A 17,003-nucleotide genomic window follows, 5' to 3' on the forward strand; every position below is an offset into this window, starting at 1 on the left:
TACTAACAAGAAAAACAAATCAAATTACCAAGCATTCGGTGGACGTTTTAAGAAATAAATAAACAAACAGATTTGTCAGAAGTGGGATTCGAACCCACGCCTCCAGAGAGACTGCGACCTGAACGCAGCGCCTTAGACCGCTCGGCCATCCTGACTTACACCGACGACTTTGCACAACACTGCAGTACACTGCTGATCCTCCAATGTCTGACGCTACAGTAAATCACCTGGTGTGTGCGTGAACTTATTCTTTATCTGTTTATATTAAGGAGGGCGACCTGTTTCGTCGCATTTTATATGGGATCACAAGGACACTCCTCTTACAGAAAGAAAATATACATCAAACAGAGTGATCGCTTCACGGTTAGAAACAAATCAGAACCGTCTGTTAGCAAATTAACTTCATGAAAAAACCACAGAGGCATTACATAAATGTTACAGATATCTTTCGTAGACAAAAAAGTTGTAACATAATTGAGTACATTTGTAAACAATCCGCCAGTAGCAGACATTATCTCAAAGCGCTATCATTTATTTTCAGCTCTTATGAAAGACAAGTATGCTTGCACATTATATCACAGATAACATGATAACCCTAGCTCTTCATTTAATCCCTCGGGTTGTACCGTATGGAAATAGAAATCCATTTGGATTCACATTGTAATAGTTTTTGATCGAGATTATCACCTCCTCGAGCTTGAAATATTTTTTTGTATGCCACGGTATTTAAGATCTGAAACGGAATGTTTGACATCTATAAAATGTCTAGCTAGTGGTGAGTGGATATCTTTTCTCCTAATTGAACTTTTATGATCGCTCATTAATGTGCAATCGTAACTGTCTAGTACTTTTACCAACATGCTGTAAATGGCAAGGACAAGAAATCAAATAAATGACATGAGTTTGTGACACCGACCACATATAATGGGGTAAGAAACTCCCATCTGCAACTTAATTGTTTGCAGTTAGTCTGGCAGGACACCTTAATCCAAAATGTAATTATCTCAAAGTGGTCACATACTTGTTCAATTAAGAATTATAAAAAAGTGGGTATACACCTTTCCCTTTGTGCATCTGTGCAATTTTGTCTATCATGGCTTCAGATTCTACCACACTCTCGCCCATTGCTGTTACTGACACTGGTTGTTCAGACCCTGTTGCTTTTACTGACATAAATGCACCTGTGGTGACTAGGAGGGATCAAACAGATCATTTAGCTTCTTCTCTTAGTCTCTTATATCTGAGTGAGCCAGAGAGTGAAGATGAAGGAGACTTGGTTAATAGTGTACAGGAGTTGGAACAAGTGAAACAGGATATACAAGCCATAAATGACCGTATAAGGAATGTAGAGCAGGATGTACATCAAGCTCAAACGAGTAGCTTTAATCGGGAGGAGATATTCAGAGAGCAGGTGCGAACACGTTTTGGGCAAACTGAAGAATTTGTAGTACAGCCTGTGTTAAAATTGGAAAAGGCTATTATTGATTCTTTAGGCAAGCGAGATAAAGCTTGGGAGCATAAACTTAACAAATTAGCCAGAAAGGCTAGTATCCCTTTATTGTCTTCGGTTCCAGCTGTGAACCAGGCTGAGAAGCATTACCTAGTGAAGGAAGAGGGTCAAAGTTGCCTATTAGAATTAATTTTCCAGAATTTGGTACAGATGAACAAACATCTGACGCAATGATATATGTGGAGCTGTGTGAGGAGTTTTTAGCCTTGCGCCCTATGTCTGACCCTGGATTGATGGCTACCTTGTCGTCTGTTCTGAAAGGATCAACAAAAAGTTGGTGGATTGCGGAACGCCACAATTTACATTCATGGTATGCTTTTAAAATCTCTTTTTTTAGGCTTTTTTTACCCTCCGATTTCCAAACCGAAATAGAAGATCGACTGAGGAACAGAGTGCAGTCCCCCCAGGAGTGCATTTGAGATTCTGCCTATGACTATCGTGCCTTGTGCATTAAGTGGAGACCTGAAGATTGAAGAAGCAGACGTGGTGCACCGAATCCTCAATAATGCCAATCCCAAACTTGCTAGTGGGCTGCGTGGGGCAATTAAGTCTGTGTCTGAGCTCGTGCAGGTGGGCACGATGATTGAGAGAGACTGGGCTAATCAAAAGGAATATTGGGCGAAGGTGAATAACAAGAACCTTCCATAGTCACGCCCACAAAAGAAGCCAAAGAAACTGGCAGAGGTGAGTGTTATCCACAGCAGGCCTAAAAAAACGTTTAATGAAACCTGGCCTGGATGTTTTATCACTTTTAGCAGTGCAGATAGAAGCAAGAGGGGTTTGCGGACAAGCTTTACTGGACACAGGTAGCACATACTCTCTAATCTGCTGCAAGCTATGGAAGGGGCTTTGCCGTCCAGAAGAAGAACTGACACCTTGTGCGGAGCAGCAGTTTTCCTTGGCAAATGGAACCTCTCACACAGCAATGGGTAAAGCTCACGTTACTTTCAGCTTTCATGACACGTTCTGGTCAATTCCTGTTTTCATCCTGGCAGATAAAGACCTGGCGTTTCCTATCGTCCTCGGGCTGGATTTTCTCGACAAGACCAAGACAAGAATTGACGTGGCAAATAGAAAGTATGGAGTTTGGAATGGAGGGAGATATATCTTTCATCCCTTCCTGGAAAAGACAGCATGGGAACAGGCATGGCGTCCCAGAGACTTGTTGCCCAGAATCTGTTTGCATTATGCGCTTCCACCTCAGAGCCCAAAAACTATCACGGCGCACATTAGCACTATTATCACAGAACCATCAGGTGCGTTGAGTGATTTATTGTCGTTGTTATGACCTGACCTTGTGGGAGTGATGAGGCAGTGGACACGGGTGTGTTCAAACCAGTTGGGAAGAACCAATGTTACAAAGCATGTAATACATACCATTGATGAAGTTCCTGTGCGTTCACGTGCCTATAGAGTCTCTCCACAGAAGCGAGCCATCATTGAGCATTATCTGCACCAGATGAAAGAGGATGGGGTTATTGAACCTTCGACTTCCGCCTGGGCTTCTCCTGTTGTGCTGGTGCCTAAGGCAGATGGATCTTGGCGTTTTTGTGTGGATTATCGGCGGATTAACGTAAAAACACATTTTGATGCATACCCCATGCCCTTGATACATGATATCCTCTAGTCTTTTAACCCTTTGCAGTCCATTTATTAAGTGTGCGTCAGGTGCGTCAGGTCCAATTTATTTTCACACGTGCAGTTAATTTTAGACGTGCTGTTTAAAAGTATTTTTTTTCCACAGTCAAACAGGTTTAAAAGGCCCTGCATATCAACAAAGCACTCACTAGGCATCTCCAGCCCCTCCCCACCCTTTCGTTCGCTATCGCTTTCACATATGCTAAGAAATAAATAATAATAATAATAATAGTCGTACATCCCGATCAATCATCTCCTGATCACTCGTTTTATCACCAAACTCCTCAATAATGCAATCCAAGTCATTATTTTATTACTATAACATCTCAAAAAGCTCGGCAAATGTCCGTGATAGTCTCTGTGCACTACTACAGTAACAGCCAGCTTGTTTCCTTATGACCGCCCATATGGGATGCTAGGGGCAAGTATGACTATTAAAGATATGCCTTTTTTTATTGGCTTGTCTCGGATCCTGTTGCTCCCACTCGGCTATTGAATGGTTTTCTTGGCTTTTTCCGGAGAAAAAACGACTAGAAAGCTGTTTTTTGCGTTTTTTGATGTCGGACAGGGTCCGACAATGGACCGGATAGTTATAATTGCAATGTCGGACCAGATCTGACATAGGACCACAAAGGGTTAAAGGAGCTAGTGTTTTCAGTTCTCTTGACCTACAGTCAGGGTACTGGCAAGTGACGATGGCTGAGGTTTAGCAAGAAGAAGACTGCCTTTACCACCCCTTTTGGATTGTTTCAATTCCACGTTATGCCTTTTGGATTGAAGAACGCCTCTGCCACGTTTCAGCGGCTAATGGAACAGGTCCTCGGTGAATTAAAGGGAGTATCTTGTTTTGTTTATATTGATGATACTAATGTGTATTCAAGGACGGAGGAGCAGCACTTAAGGGACCTTGGAGAGGTTTTTAAGAGATTACACCAAGCTCACCTTTCTTTAAATTTAAAGAAGTGTCATTTGTTTAATCACACTTTGACTTTTTTAGGTCATGTGGTTTCGGGAGATGGCATTTCTGCAGATCCAAAAAAATTAGATGCCATTCAGTCTTACCCTGAGCCCACAAACCTGAAGGAGGTCCAGCGGTTTTGGGAGTTGACCGGATGGTACCATAAATTCATTCCAGGTTTTGCTGACATCGCAGTACCCTTAAATAACCCGAAGAAGAAGGACATGCTGTGGAATTGGACTACAGAGTGTCATGAGAGCTGGATGAAACTCAAAGCAGCACTACAGTCTCCACCCATCCTCGCGCATCCTGATCTTTCTAAACCTTTTAAGGTCTACACAGATGTCAGTGATGTGGGGTTGGGCGCAGTGATGGCTCAGAACTTTGATGGAGAGCATGTTATTGCCTTCTCATCCCGAATCCTCAGTAGTGCTGAAAAGAACTATTCCACTTCAGAGAAGGAGTGTTTGGCAATCGTTTGGGCTGTGGAGAAATGGCGTTATTTCTTGGAAGGAATACAATTATTATTATTATTTATTTCTTAGCAGATCCCTTATCCAGGGCGACTTACAATCGTAAGCAAATACATTTCAAGTGTTACAGTACAAGTAATACAATATGAGCAAGATAAATACAATGACTTTGGTTCAAGCAAGTACAAGTGTGACAAAATACAATTCAATAATACAGCAGATGACAGTGACAGTGTGTGCAAAGTGCCCCGCCCCTGTGTGCATTTGTGTGTTCTATGTTGTATGTATGCGTGCGTATGTTAAATGTTGGTGTATAGATTGGTACACGGGATATAAACGGGTCTGTGTTTCACGTGTGTTTAAAAAGTGTAGATTTGTATTTAGGCACGAGGAGAGCACAAATCACTTCACGTGCTGGTTAAATGTAATATGTGAGCACGGGGTTGCACAGAATTAATTCACGTGCTGGGATTCAAGTGAATAATTAATTAGTAATTGAATCCCAGCACAATAGTATATATAGACGCACATTTCTTGCAGTCGGGGTTGGGTGTTCGGAAGAGGAGAACGGGTGAGAGAGAGAGGAGAGTTAAAATAAGTAAGATCGTAAACGTAAAGTGTTTGTTCTCACCGTGTCTGTTTGTCTGTCCGTGCACCGTTTGTTTAGTGTTAGTCCGTTTTGTATGTCTGTTTATTTTGGCGCAAGTGCCGTGTCCTGTTTTTGTACTGTTTACAACCCTTTTATTTGTTAATAAACACTGAGTGCTGCCATTGCACTCAGCTCATCACCATCACCGTCTGTCTGTGTTTGAATTCCTTCCTGCTTCCGGTCTGACGCCACCCACTCTGGCCGTCTTTGTGACACGTGGTGTCTTCGTGGGATAGCCGCGCCTCCAAGCGTCAGACCAGGAGGGGTCTGGATTAAAAAAAAAATACATATATAAAGGATTACAAATATTGTTTTTGGGGGGAAAAAAAAAAAAAGAAGAAAAAAGTCAATGGCAGAAGACGCCATCAAACTGCGGGGCTGGGTCCTGGAGAATGCTGGGCTGGAGGCCCAGTCTCTGCCCATAGTCGTCCGGGCCCTGTGGATGATGGACAGTGAGAGATGGGAGGCCTATAAGGAGGAACACACCCCAAACACCTTGGAGGAAGGTGTGGAGTTTGTCCTCAGCTACCTGGAGGCAACCATAAATGGAACAGCAGCCCAGGTAGTAGGACCACCAGCAGAGGAGTACCTGCTGTCCCCATCTCCACCAGCAGAGGGTGAGTACCTGCTGTCCCCATCTCCACCAGCAGAGGGTGAATGCCTGCTGGTTTTGCATTCACAGCCCAAGCGGGAGGCAGAGACGGATAAAGAGGTGAAGAACAGGGAGGAGGAGTGCCGCCTAAGGGCCAGGCATCCACGGCGATGTAACAAGCCATCGCCGGGGTGCCTCCTCTGCGACCAGGATCACCTGTTCACCCACTGTCCCTTTCGCAGTTATGGGGAGGAGCCTGAGCGTCCACAGCCCAAGCGGGAGGAGCCTGAGCGTCCACAGCCCAAATGGGAGGGGCCCGAACATCCTACGCCTGAGTGGGAGGAGCCCGAACGTCCTACGCCTGAGTGGGAGGAGCCCGAACGTCATACGCCTGAGTGGGGGGAGCCCGAACGTCCACAGCCCAAGAGGGGGGAGTCGGTGCGTCCACAGCCCAAAAGGGAGGAGTCGGTGCGTCCACAGCCCAAAAGGGAGGAGTCGGTGCGTCCACAGCCCAAAAGGGAGGAGTCGTTGCGTCCACAGCCCAAAGGGAGGCAAGTCGGGGCTTCCACAGCCCTGGGACCCAAGCCACCAGCAGAGGGAAAATGCCTGCTGGTTCAGCCCCAAGAGCCGGAAGGGGAGGGGTTACAGGCTCAACCCCCTGAAAATTTTTTGGGGGGAGAAGGGCAGGATGCTGGTGTCCCCCAGCAGCCTCTAGCTATGCTGCTGAAGGCAGCACGGCGCGCACATGCCCAGCCGCCACAGCAGAGGGAGCCAGCACCGCCAGGAGCAGAGGAGCTGGAGCTGCCTCTGCCTCCACCACCACCAGGAGCAGAGGAGCTGGAGCTGCCTCTGCCTCCACCACCACCAGGAGCAGAGGAGCTGGAGCTACCTCTGCCTCCACCACCGCCAGGAGCAGAGGAGCTGGAGCTGCCTCTGCCTCCACCACCGCCAGGAGCAGAGGAGCTGGAGCTACCTCTGCCTCCACCACCGCCAGGAGCAGAGGAGCTGGAGCTGCCTCTGCCTCCACCACCGCCAGGAGCAGAGGAGCTGGAGCTGCCACTGCCTCAGCCACCGCCCGGAGCAGAGGAGCAGGAGCTGCCTCTGCTGCCCGTACCTCCGCAGGGAGTACGGTGGCCGGAGCCCCAGAAAGGGGAGCTGCCGGCCACGAAGAAGGGGGAGGAGGTCTGGAGACCACTTTCCCCAGCAGCAGTTTCGCTGCAGGAGTTCTTGTGGCCGGAGCCCCACAGGAGGGAGCTGCCGGCTACGAAGAAGGGGGAGGTCGGGGGACCACCCGCCCCCGCAGCTTTTTCGCTGCAGGACGGGACCAGCATGCTGTCAGCCGTGCCACTACCGGCAGGGGAGCTGACAGCATTGCCAGCCATGGGCCTACTGAAGCCTCCCTTCCCAGCCCGAGACTTTGTCCTGGACTGCTGGATTTATAAGGGGGGAGGTGGCCGTTGAGGCCATGTGTGCTGCGCACAAGGGGGGGTATATGTGGCAAAGTGCCCCGCCCCTGTGTGCATTTGTGTGTTCTATGTTGTATGTATGCGTGCGTATGTTAAATGTTGGTGTATAGATTGGTACACGGGATATAAACGGGTCTGTGTTTCACGTGTGTTTAAAAAGTGTAGATTTGTATTTAGGCACGAGGAGAGCACAAATCACTTCACGTGCTGGTTAAATGTAATATGTGAGCACGGGGTTGCACAGAATTAATTCACGTGCTGGGATTCAAGTGAATAATTAATTAGTAATTGAATCCCAGCACAATAGTATATATAGACGCACATTTCTTGCAGTCGGGGTTGGGTGTTCGGAAGAGGAGAACGGGTGAGAGAGAGAGGAGAGTTAAAATAAGTAAGATCGTAAACGTAAAGTGTTTGTTCTCACCGTGTCTGTTTGTCTGTCTGTGCACCGTTTGTTTAGTGTTAGTCCGTTTTGTATGTCTGTTTATTTTGGCGCAAGTGCCATGTCCTGTTTTTGTACTGTTTACAACCCTTTTATTTGTTAATAAACGCTGAGTGCAGCCATTGCACTCAGCTCATCACCATCACCGTCTGTCTGTGTTTGAATTCCTTCCTGCTACCGGTCTGACGCCACCCACTCTGGCCGTCTTTGTGACACAGTGATAGTTACGTCAAGATATGATTAAATACAAAATACTACAGATTAAACACTTGGCAGATTACAGTATTCTGAAGTACAGGATTAAATGCAGTAAAATAGGGGGCAGATAAGAGCAAATAAAGCGCATTTAAGGGAGGATGATAGTGTCCCAGAGGAAAAACAGAGGAGTTCTACAGGTGCTGTCTGAAGAGGTGAGTCTTAAGGAGGCGCCGGAATGTGTTCAGGGACTGGGTGGTCCTGACATCTGTAGGTAGGTCATTCCACCACTGCGGAGTGAGGGTGGAGAAGGAGCGGGCTCTGGAGGCAGGGGAGCGTAGAGGAGGTAGAGCCAGTCCTCTAGTGCAGGAGGAGCGGAGAGGTCGAGTGGGGGTGTAGGGAGAGATGAGGGTCTGGAGGTAGCTGGGTGCAGTCTGGTCAATTTGAAGTTGTAACCGACCATGCAGCTCTAGCCTGGGCCTTCAATTGTCCAAAGACATCCTCCCGGCTCACTAGATGGACACTCAGACTTCAACAATTTGACTTCACTGTGCTGTATCGAAAAGGAAGTCTCAATACCGTTCCTGATGCTTTATCGAAGGTTCCAGTATCTGGTCCATCCAATATTGCAGTCTACTCCAGCAATTCACAGAGCTTCAGCTTGGATTTGCCTGTTTTGTTTGACGAAATTGCGGCCTCTCAGTCAAGGGATAAGAACATCCAGGAGATCCTCGGTTCATTAACATCTTCCAACACCACCACCAAACCTGACCGCATCACCTATGTGGAACACCAGGGAGTTGTATATAGGCGGGTACCAATCAAAGGCGATGCATTCAAGTTTCAGCTTGTGGTCCCCTGAGTTAACATCAACTTTCTTACAATACTTCCACAACAATCCACTAGGGGGACATCTGGGCAGGCTAAAGACACTTCTCAGAATGCTGGAGGTGGCCTGGTGGCCAGAGATTCGCAAGGAAACTTGGAGACATACTAAGGAATGCCAGACCTGTCAGCAGTATAAGGCATCGAACACAAAACCTGCAGGAATTTTACAATCCACCACTGTTCCCGAACAGAGAGAAATGCTTAGAATCGACCTGATGGGCCCATTTCCCCGCAGTAAGAGCGGTAACACCATACTTGTGGTAGTTGTTGATTATTACTCAAAATGGGTTGAGTTTTTTTCCATTATGAGATGGCAAGACTCCCCGGATTATTAACATCCTGATTAGGGACATCTTTACTCGATGGGGCACACCACGCTATTTGGTGTCTGACAGAGGGAGCCAGTTCACCAGTCAACTCCTGAAAGGTATCTGTAAGACCTGGGGAGTTGTGAACAAGCTCACTACAGCATACCACCTGCAAATCAACCTCAAAGAACTTATAAACCGCTCGGTGAAGACAATGATCACCTCTTATGTGGGGAATAACCATGAAGAAAGGGATAAGTGGATTTACTGATTCCGATTCGCCATCAATTCTGCTCGCCAGGAATCCACAGGATTTAGTCCCACTTAACGGGCATTGGGGAGAAGATTAAAAGGGCCATTGGATCGGCTTTGTAATGTAGCTCCCCAGCAAGAGTCGTTAAGACAAAACTTACTTGAAAGGCAACAGCTGTTAGTTCATTAGGTGGTTAGTAATGTAGATAAGGCTCAGACTAGGCAGGCCAATTATTACAACTCCAAACGTAAATATGTAACATTTGAGGAGGGTGATTTGGTCTGGGTTAGGTCACACCCTTTATCTGAAGCTGCTTCTAAGTTTTCAGCTAAGCTTGCACCCAAATGGACTGGTCCATTTACAGTAATGAAGCGACTTGGACCGGTTAATTATCAAGTGCAGTTTGGTGATCACAAGTGTGACACCTTAAATGTAGTTAACTTAAAACCCTACTTTGATTTTAAACCCAGTTGTGCCTCTTGTTTGGGGGGGGGGGGAAATATGTGACACCGACCACATATAATGCAGTAAGAAACTCCCCATCTGCAACTTAATTGATTGCAGTTAGTCTGGCCAGACACCTTAATCCGAAATGTAATTATCTCAAAGTGGTCACAAACTTGTTCAATTAAGAATTATAAAAAAGTGGGTATACAACTTTAAGAGGGGTAGTATAAAAGCACAGGTCTATCTATCAAGGTGGGTGGTTTTTTTCTACTTTTTGACCTCCTGCTGCCTCTGCACCTGTGCTCCTGATTGAATTTTCTAAGAAGCCTATGTAATCTGTAATTGCTGGATAAAGCGACATGTGGATACAAAATTATGCCATTAGCAGGAAATGATCTGAAAGCTAAAAGAGGATCGGCATCAGGAAAGTGGTGAGACCATTCCTTTTTACCAATTTTCATTGCTGGATTTGTTTACTTTGTTGCTTTGCTTCGTTTCATTGTTGGATTTGTTTATTTTGTTACTTTGTTTTGTTGTGTGCATTGGATTATGTTTTTTTGCTTCTTACCTGGAGCTGGACTTATCTCAAGGAGTTTGGGCCCAACAATGTATCTATTTATATCTCTCTCTGTCTGTCCTGTGCTTGTTTTTCATAACACATTGTTTTGCTCGATTGAGTGTGTGGATATGGGTACATGTAGATATATTTCCGCTGAGATGCATTAAAGGATAGTTTGTTTAGAACCATGGATTCAGGTTTTTTATGTCAGTTGGTTTGGTTAAGACTTTCTTTAAGATTACTCTTAATAATCTTTTTTCTTTCTAAAGATACATAGATTGGCCTTAGTCTTTCAAATAAAACCTTTACAAGTTGAAGCACAGGTCATCACTTGTGAAATACTGTACTCTTTTTTTTTCATTGTATGGCTTGTAAAATTCTTAGTTTCAAACGCATTATCACAGGCGGCACAATTACGACATGGAAAAAATCCAGTATATTTGTCCAGTACACCGAGATCTCTCGAACATTTCAATGAGTCAGCCTTGAAAAAACACTGTCTGTGTTCATTTCTGTGTATATGACATTGTCTATACACAATACCTGTCATGTAAGCCGATTGGTATCAAACCGATCACAATTAATGTCTCCGTGTTTTCAGTCAGATTGATAGTTTTAATCAATCATCGAAAAAGCAGCAGTGCTTTGTAACTGTAGTTCGTCATGCTGACCTTTTGGTAAGATACCCACTCAGAACATGTCCGCTTCCTCCAGCCCCCTAAGGAACACTGGAGGGGTCAAAAGCGAACACTCTCACTCTTACTCATGGATAGCGAGTCCAAACACTTTATAAACGCATTTCGCTGGCAAATCACTATAGAAATGATCCCGGAAAGTATTGTTTTATGGGCAAGTGGCCGACCGTCTCCCTCCAACTCTGAGTGGCACCGGTAGCTGTGCCGCTGACAAATAAACAGGAGCTTTCATATAATGCAATTGCTGTTGCCCAGTGAGGTGTTACAACAACATTTCAAACTCATTCCAGACTGCAGGCGGTTAAAAGCTAAATTGGGTTCAAGTTTCTCGTATGATTTAAAAAGTAGGAGCCAGTTGCCTCATTTGCATTGTCGGCCTTCCTCCTTTGCACTGTGAAGTCTATCAAATTTGTGCTTAAAATCTGAATACGATTCCATTTGAATCGTATATATTTGGTTTCCATTTTAGCTCTATGCATACACACTGTTCTGTTGAGACTCCCAGGGTGTTATCTAATAAAACACCATAATCGGTTAGCACGTTCGGCTGTTAATCGAAATTTTGGTGTTTCAAGCCCACGCAGAGATGATGCTTTTTGCATTTCTTTATCGCATTAGAAAATGGCACTATAATACGTTTTTATTTCCTCCAATTACACTGAAGAAAAAATGTGCTGTTTTTTTAATTCAAAAAATTAATTAAGAAAAAATAGCCCTAGTCGTGCTGTTTGCAAAAACCCGGGATCGAAGCAGGGACCGTTACAGTCTAACGCTCTCCCAACTGAGCTATTTCAGCTTGACGCGATTTTGCTATCGAGACAGCATTCTTTTCGTCAATCGCCTTTTTGTCAAGCCAGTAAACCTGCATGTAATGAGAAACGTTCAACAGTTCGGAAACACCACAATAGAATCCAATGCCTTTGCAAATGTGTTTCCAAACTGTTAGATTTTCTCCCAAATGCGGTTTCTCAAAAAATGGTTTTGCCTACTTTTTATTATTATTATTACTTTTTCCAGAGTAAGACCAAAAGGCAAACATCCAGGAAATAGTTAAACACTGCTAAAGCGCTTGAACTGTCTCAACAAACGTTTAGCTCTAAAACGTGTACATTAAAAGTCTATTAACATCTTTAACACAATCATCTGTGTTCCAATAGCGGTTAATCCACATGGTGATCAATAAAGTGAATGCTGGCTTTGTTCACATATTCGCAAGACGTTTTCACGATTCACGCATATTCTGAACAAGCACACTAGAATATGGTAATGAAAGGACAGGAAAATAACTGCTTTATTGGCTCTGGTCTTGTATCGTCACCTTGATTACTCTCCATAAGAAAGTGGCATTACAAAAACCTAATTATGTAAGGTTCCCAATGCGCAAATACGCAGCATATTTAAACTTCTTCACAATCTTAAATCTTCCCACATGAATGTCAAATACGTACTGACAAGTACGGCCCTTTCCCAATTTAACACTCTGCTGTGTTTGAACACCAACGATGGCTTGGATATGATGTATTAAACCACGATACTATTGTTCCCACTTTCTTTATTACTACCAAATGTGCTTTTCGTGTCAGCCCTTGTGGCCTAATGGATAAGGCACTTGCTTTCTAAGCCATGGATTGTGGTTTCGAGTCCCATCTGGGGTGTGATTTTGTTATAGGAGGCTGTGTGGTCCAGTGGTTAAAGATAAATGGCTTTTAACCAGGAGGTCCCCCTGGTACAAATCCCACCTCAGCCACTGACTCATTGTGTGACCCTGAGCAAGTCACTTAACCTCCTTGTGCTCCGTTTTTTGGGTGAGATGTAAATGTAAGTGACTCTACAGCTGATGCATAGTTCACACACCCTAGTCTCTGTAAGTCGCCACGGATAAAGGGTCTGCTAAATAAATAATAATAAAATGAACATAATTATGGTAAGTTTTATTGGCATGTGATATTTTGTAGATCTTGTTATCTGCTTAGTCCGCTCACGCTAGCCAGAACGTTCTCGAGTGCTCTGGCAGCAGCCATGAAGCAAGTCAGTTTTTCAGTTGAAATAAATAACTACTTTGTTTTTGTGGATGGGGGTGGTTTGAAAAGATCAGTTAAATAGCTACGTATTTTGAAATAAAGATGTATTCATTATTATGAACGTTAACAGAAAGTATATTGTATTTACTTTTCCCACGTGTGCTTGCCTTGTACAAATCTGACAGTTTCAACAAAGGCATTTGACTTGGGTTCATTAGTTAGCCTATACTGCCATCTACAGCATTACTGCGGGAGCCGTTTACTTCTTTTGGATATTTTCACAACTAACCGTGCGAGCACGTAGTCGTGGCCGAGTGGTTAAGGCGATGGACTTGAAATCCATTGGGGTTTCCCCGCGCAGGTTCAAATCCTGCCGACTACGTAAGCTTTGTTTTTAATTGATTGTATGTGTTCATTGTTAATACATGTTTAAAGCTCAGGAAGTCTGAAATATTACTGGTTGTACTTCATATCGCTTCGGTTCATTTTGTTAAAGAATGTTCATTTTGGCACCATTACAAATGCTGTGGTTTCTTTAAAGAAGAAAAGCCGTGGCCCGTACGGGGATCGAACCCGCGACCTTGGCGTTATTAGCACCACGCTCTAACCAACTGAGCTAACCGGCCACACACTGAAAACTTGATACTAGAACCCGAGGAAAATAAGTCCTGCGGACATTATGATTGTTCTACCAAGATGTTCTCATGTTAAACAACAATAACACATTCAAAGTATTGGAAAGGCATAATTAGAGGCCTCGTCATAAGGAGGCAGTTTAACAGTGTGAAGGATGTGGTGAGGTGCAGGCTTGCGGTGACTTTCTCTCATTTAACGACCTTGTGATTTGAATACTAACAAGAAAAACAAATCAAATTACCAAGCATTCGGTGGACGTTTTAAGAATAAACAAACAGATTTGTCAGAAGTGGGATTCGAACCCATGCCTCCAGAGAGACTGCGACCTGAACGCAGCGCCTTAGACCGCTCAGCCATCCTGACTTACACCGACGACTTTGCACAACACTGCAGTACACTGCTGAACCTCCAATGTCTGACGCTACAGTAAATGACCTGGTGTGTGCTTGAACTTATTCTTTATCTGTTTATATTAAGGAGGGCGACCTGTTTCGTCGCATTTTATATGGGATCACAAGGACACTCCTCTTACAGAAAGAAAATATACATCAAACAGAGTGATCGCTTCACGGTTAGAAACAAATCAGAACAGTCTGTTAGCAAATTAACTTCATGAAAAAACCACACAGGCATTACATAAATGTTACAGATATCTTTCATAGACAAAAAGGTTGTAACATAATTGAGTACATTTGTAAACAATCCGCCAGTAGCAGACATTATCTCAAAGCGCTATCATTTATTTTCAGCTCTTATGAAAGACAAGTATGCTTGCACATTATATCACAGATAACATGATAATCCTAGCTCTTCATTTAATCCCTCGGGTTGTACCGTATGGAAATAGAAATCCATTTGGATTCACATTGTAATAGTTTTTGATCGAGATTATCACCTCCTCAAGCTTGAAATATTTTTTGTATGCCACGGTATTTAAGATCTGAAACGGAATGTTTGGCATCTATAAAATGTCTAGCTAGTGGTGAGTGGATATCTTTTCTCCTAATTGAACTTTTATGATCGCTCATTAATGTGCAATCGTAACTGTCTAGTACTTTTACCAACATGCTGTAAATGGCAAGGACAAGAAATCAAATAAATGACATGAGTTTGTGACACCGACCACATATAATGGGGTAAGAAACTCCCATCTGCAACTTAATTGTTTGCAGTTAGTCTGGCAGGACACCTTAATCCAAAATGTAATTATCTCAAAGTGGTCACATACTTGTTCAATTAAGAATTATAAAAAAGTGGGTATACACCTTTCCCTTTGTGCATCTGTGCAATTTTGTCTATCATGGCTTCAGATTCTACCACACTCTCGCCCATTGCTGTTACTGACACTGGTTGTTCAGACCCTGTTGCTTTTACTGACATAAATGCACCTGTGGTGACTAGGAGGGATCAAACAGATCATTTAGCTTCTTCTCTTAGTCTCTTATATCTGAGTGAGCCAGAGAGTGAAGATGAAGGAGACTTGGTTAATAGTGTACAGGAGTTGGAACAAGTGAAACAGGATATACAAGCCATAAATGACCGTATAAGGAATGTAGAGCAGGATGTACATCAAGCTCAAACGAGTAGCTTTAATCGGGAGGAGATATTCAGAGAGCAGGTGCGAACACGTTTTGGGCAAACTCAAGAATTTGTAGTACAGCCTGTGTTAAAATTGGAAAAGGCTATTATTGATTCTTTAGGCAAGCGAGATAAAGCTTGGGAGCATAAACTTAACAAATTAGCCAGAAAGGCTAGTATCCCTTTATTGTCTTCGGTTCCAGCTGTGAACCAGGCTGAGAAGCATTACCTAGTGAAGGAAGAGGGTCAAAGTTGCCTATTAGAATTAATTTTCCAGAATTTGGTACAGATGAACAAACATCTGACGCAATGATATATGTGGAGCTGTGTGAGGAGTTTTTAGCCTTGCGCCCTATGTCTGACCCTGGATTGATGGCTACCTTGTCGTCTGTTCTGAAAGGATCAACAAAAAGTTGGTGGATTGCGGAACGCCACAATTTACATTCATGGTATGCTTTTAAAATCTCTTTTTTTAGGCTTTTTTTACCCTCCGATTTCCAAACCGAAATAGAAGATCGACTGAGGAACAGAGTGCAGTCCCCCCAGGAGTGCATTTGAGATTCTGCCGATGACTATCGTGCCTTGTGCATTAAGTGGAGACCTGAAGATTGAAGAAGCAGACGTGGTGCACCGAATCCTCAATAATGCCAATCCCAAACTTGCTAGTGGGCTGCGTGGGGCAATTAAGTCTGTGTCTGAGCTCGTGCAGGTGGGCACGATGATTGAGAGAGACTGGGCTAATCAAAAGGAATATTGGGCGAAGGTGAATAACAAGAACCTTCCATAGTCACGCCCACAAAAGAAGCCAAAGAAACTGGCAGAGGTGAGTGTTATCCACAGCAGGCCTAAAAAAACGTTTAATGAAACCTGGCCTGGATGTTTTATCACTTTTAGCAGTGCAGATAGAAGCAAGAGGGGTTTGCGGACAAGCTTTACTGGACACAGGTAGCACATACTCTCTAATCTGCTGCAAGCTATGGAAGGGGCTTTGCCGTCCAGAAGAAGAACTGACACCTTGTGCGGAGCAGCAGTTTTCCTTGGCAAATGGAACCTCTCACACAGCAATGGGTAAAGCTCACGTTACTTTCAGCTTTCATGACACGTTCTGGTCAATTCCTGTTTTCATCCTGGCAGATAAAGACCTGGCGTTTCCTATCGTCCTCGGGCTGGATTTTCTCGACAAGACCAAGACAAGAATTGACGTGGCAAATAGAAAGTATGGAGTTTGGAATGGAGGGAGATATATCTTTCATCTCTTCCTGGAAAAGACAGCATGGGAACAGGCATGGCGTCCCAGAGACTTGTTGCCCAGAATCTGTTTGCATTATGCGCTTCCACCTCAGAGCCCAAAAACTATCACGGCGCACATTAGCACTATTATCACAGAACCATCAGGTGCGTTGAGTGATTTATTGTCGTTGTTATGACCTGACCTTGTGGGAGTGATGAGGCAGTGGACACGGGTGTGTTCAAACCAGTTGGGAAGAACCAATGTTACAAAGCATGTAATACATACCATTGATGAAGTTCCTGTGCGTTCACGTGCCTATAGAGTCTCTCCACAGAAGCGAGCCATCATTGAGCATTATCTGCACCAGATGAAAGAGGATGGGGTTATTGAACCTTCGACTTCCGCCTGGGCTTCTCCTGTTGTGCTGGTGCCTAAGGCAGATGGATCTTGGCGTTTTTGTGTGG

General features: G+C 44.2%; 4 non-coding genes and 1 pseudogene across 4 annotated transcripts; 1 reads left to right on the forward strand and 4 right to left on the reverse strand.

Moving 5' to 3' along the window:
• Positions 1-73: 73 nt before the first annotated feature.
• On the reverse strand, positions 74-155 carry trnal-cag (transfer RNA leucine (anticodon CAG)). The gene has a single exon. It is a non-coding gene; the product is annotated as a tRNA-Leu (tRNA).
• A 10,908-nt stretch (positions 156-11,063) lies between these two features.
• LOC131727568 (small nucleolar RNA U3) lies at positions 11,064-11,223 on the reverse strand (annotated as a pseudogene).
• A 2,171-nt stretch (positions 11,224-13,394) lies between these two features.
• On the forward strand, positions 13,395-13,476 carry trnas-uga (transfer RNA serine (anticodon UGA)). The gene has a single exon. It is a non-coding gene; the product is annotated as a tRNA-Ser (tRNA).
• A 170-nt stretch (positions 13,477-13,646) lies between these two features.
• On the reverse strand, positions 13,647-13,720 carry trnai-aau (transfer RNA isoleucine (anticodon AAU)). Its single transcript has one exon. It is a non-coding gene; the product is annotated as a tRNA-Ile (tRNA).
• A 291-nt stretch (positions 13,721-14,011) lies between these two features.
• On the reverse strand, positions 14,012-14,093 carry trnal-cag (transfer RNA leucine (anticodon CAG)). The gene has a single exon. It is a non-coding gene; the product is annotated as a tRNA-Leu (tRNA).
• Positions 14,094-17,003: the final 2,910 nt, after the last annotated feature.

This window comes from Acipenser ruthenus, unplaced genomic scaffold (genome assembly GCF_902713425.1).
Source record: "Acipenser ruthenus unplaced genomic scaffold, fAciRut3.2 maternal haplotype, whole genome shotgun sequence".
NCBI lineage: Eukaryota > Metazoa > Chordata > Actinopteri > Acipenseriformes > Acipenseridae > Acipenser > Acipenser ruthenus.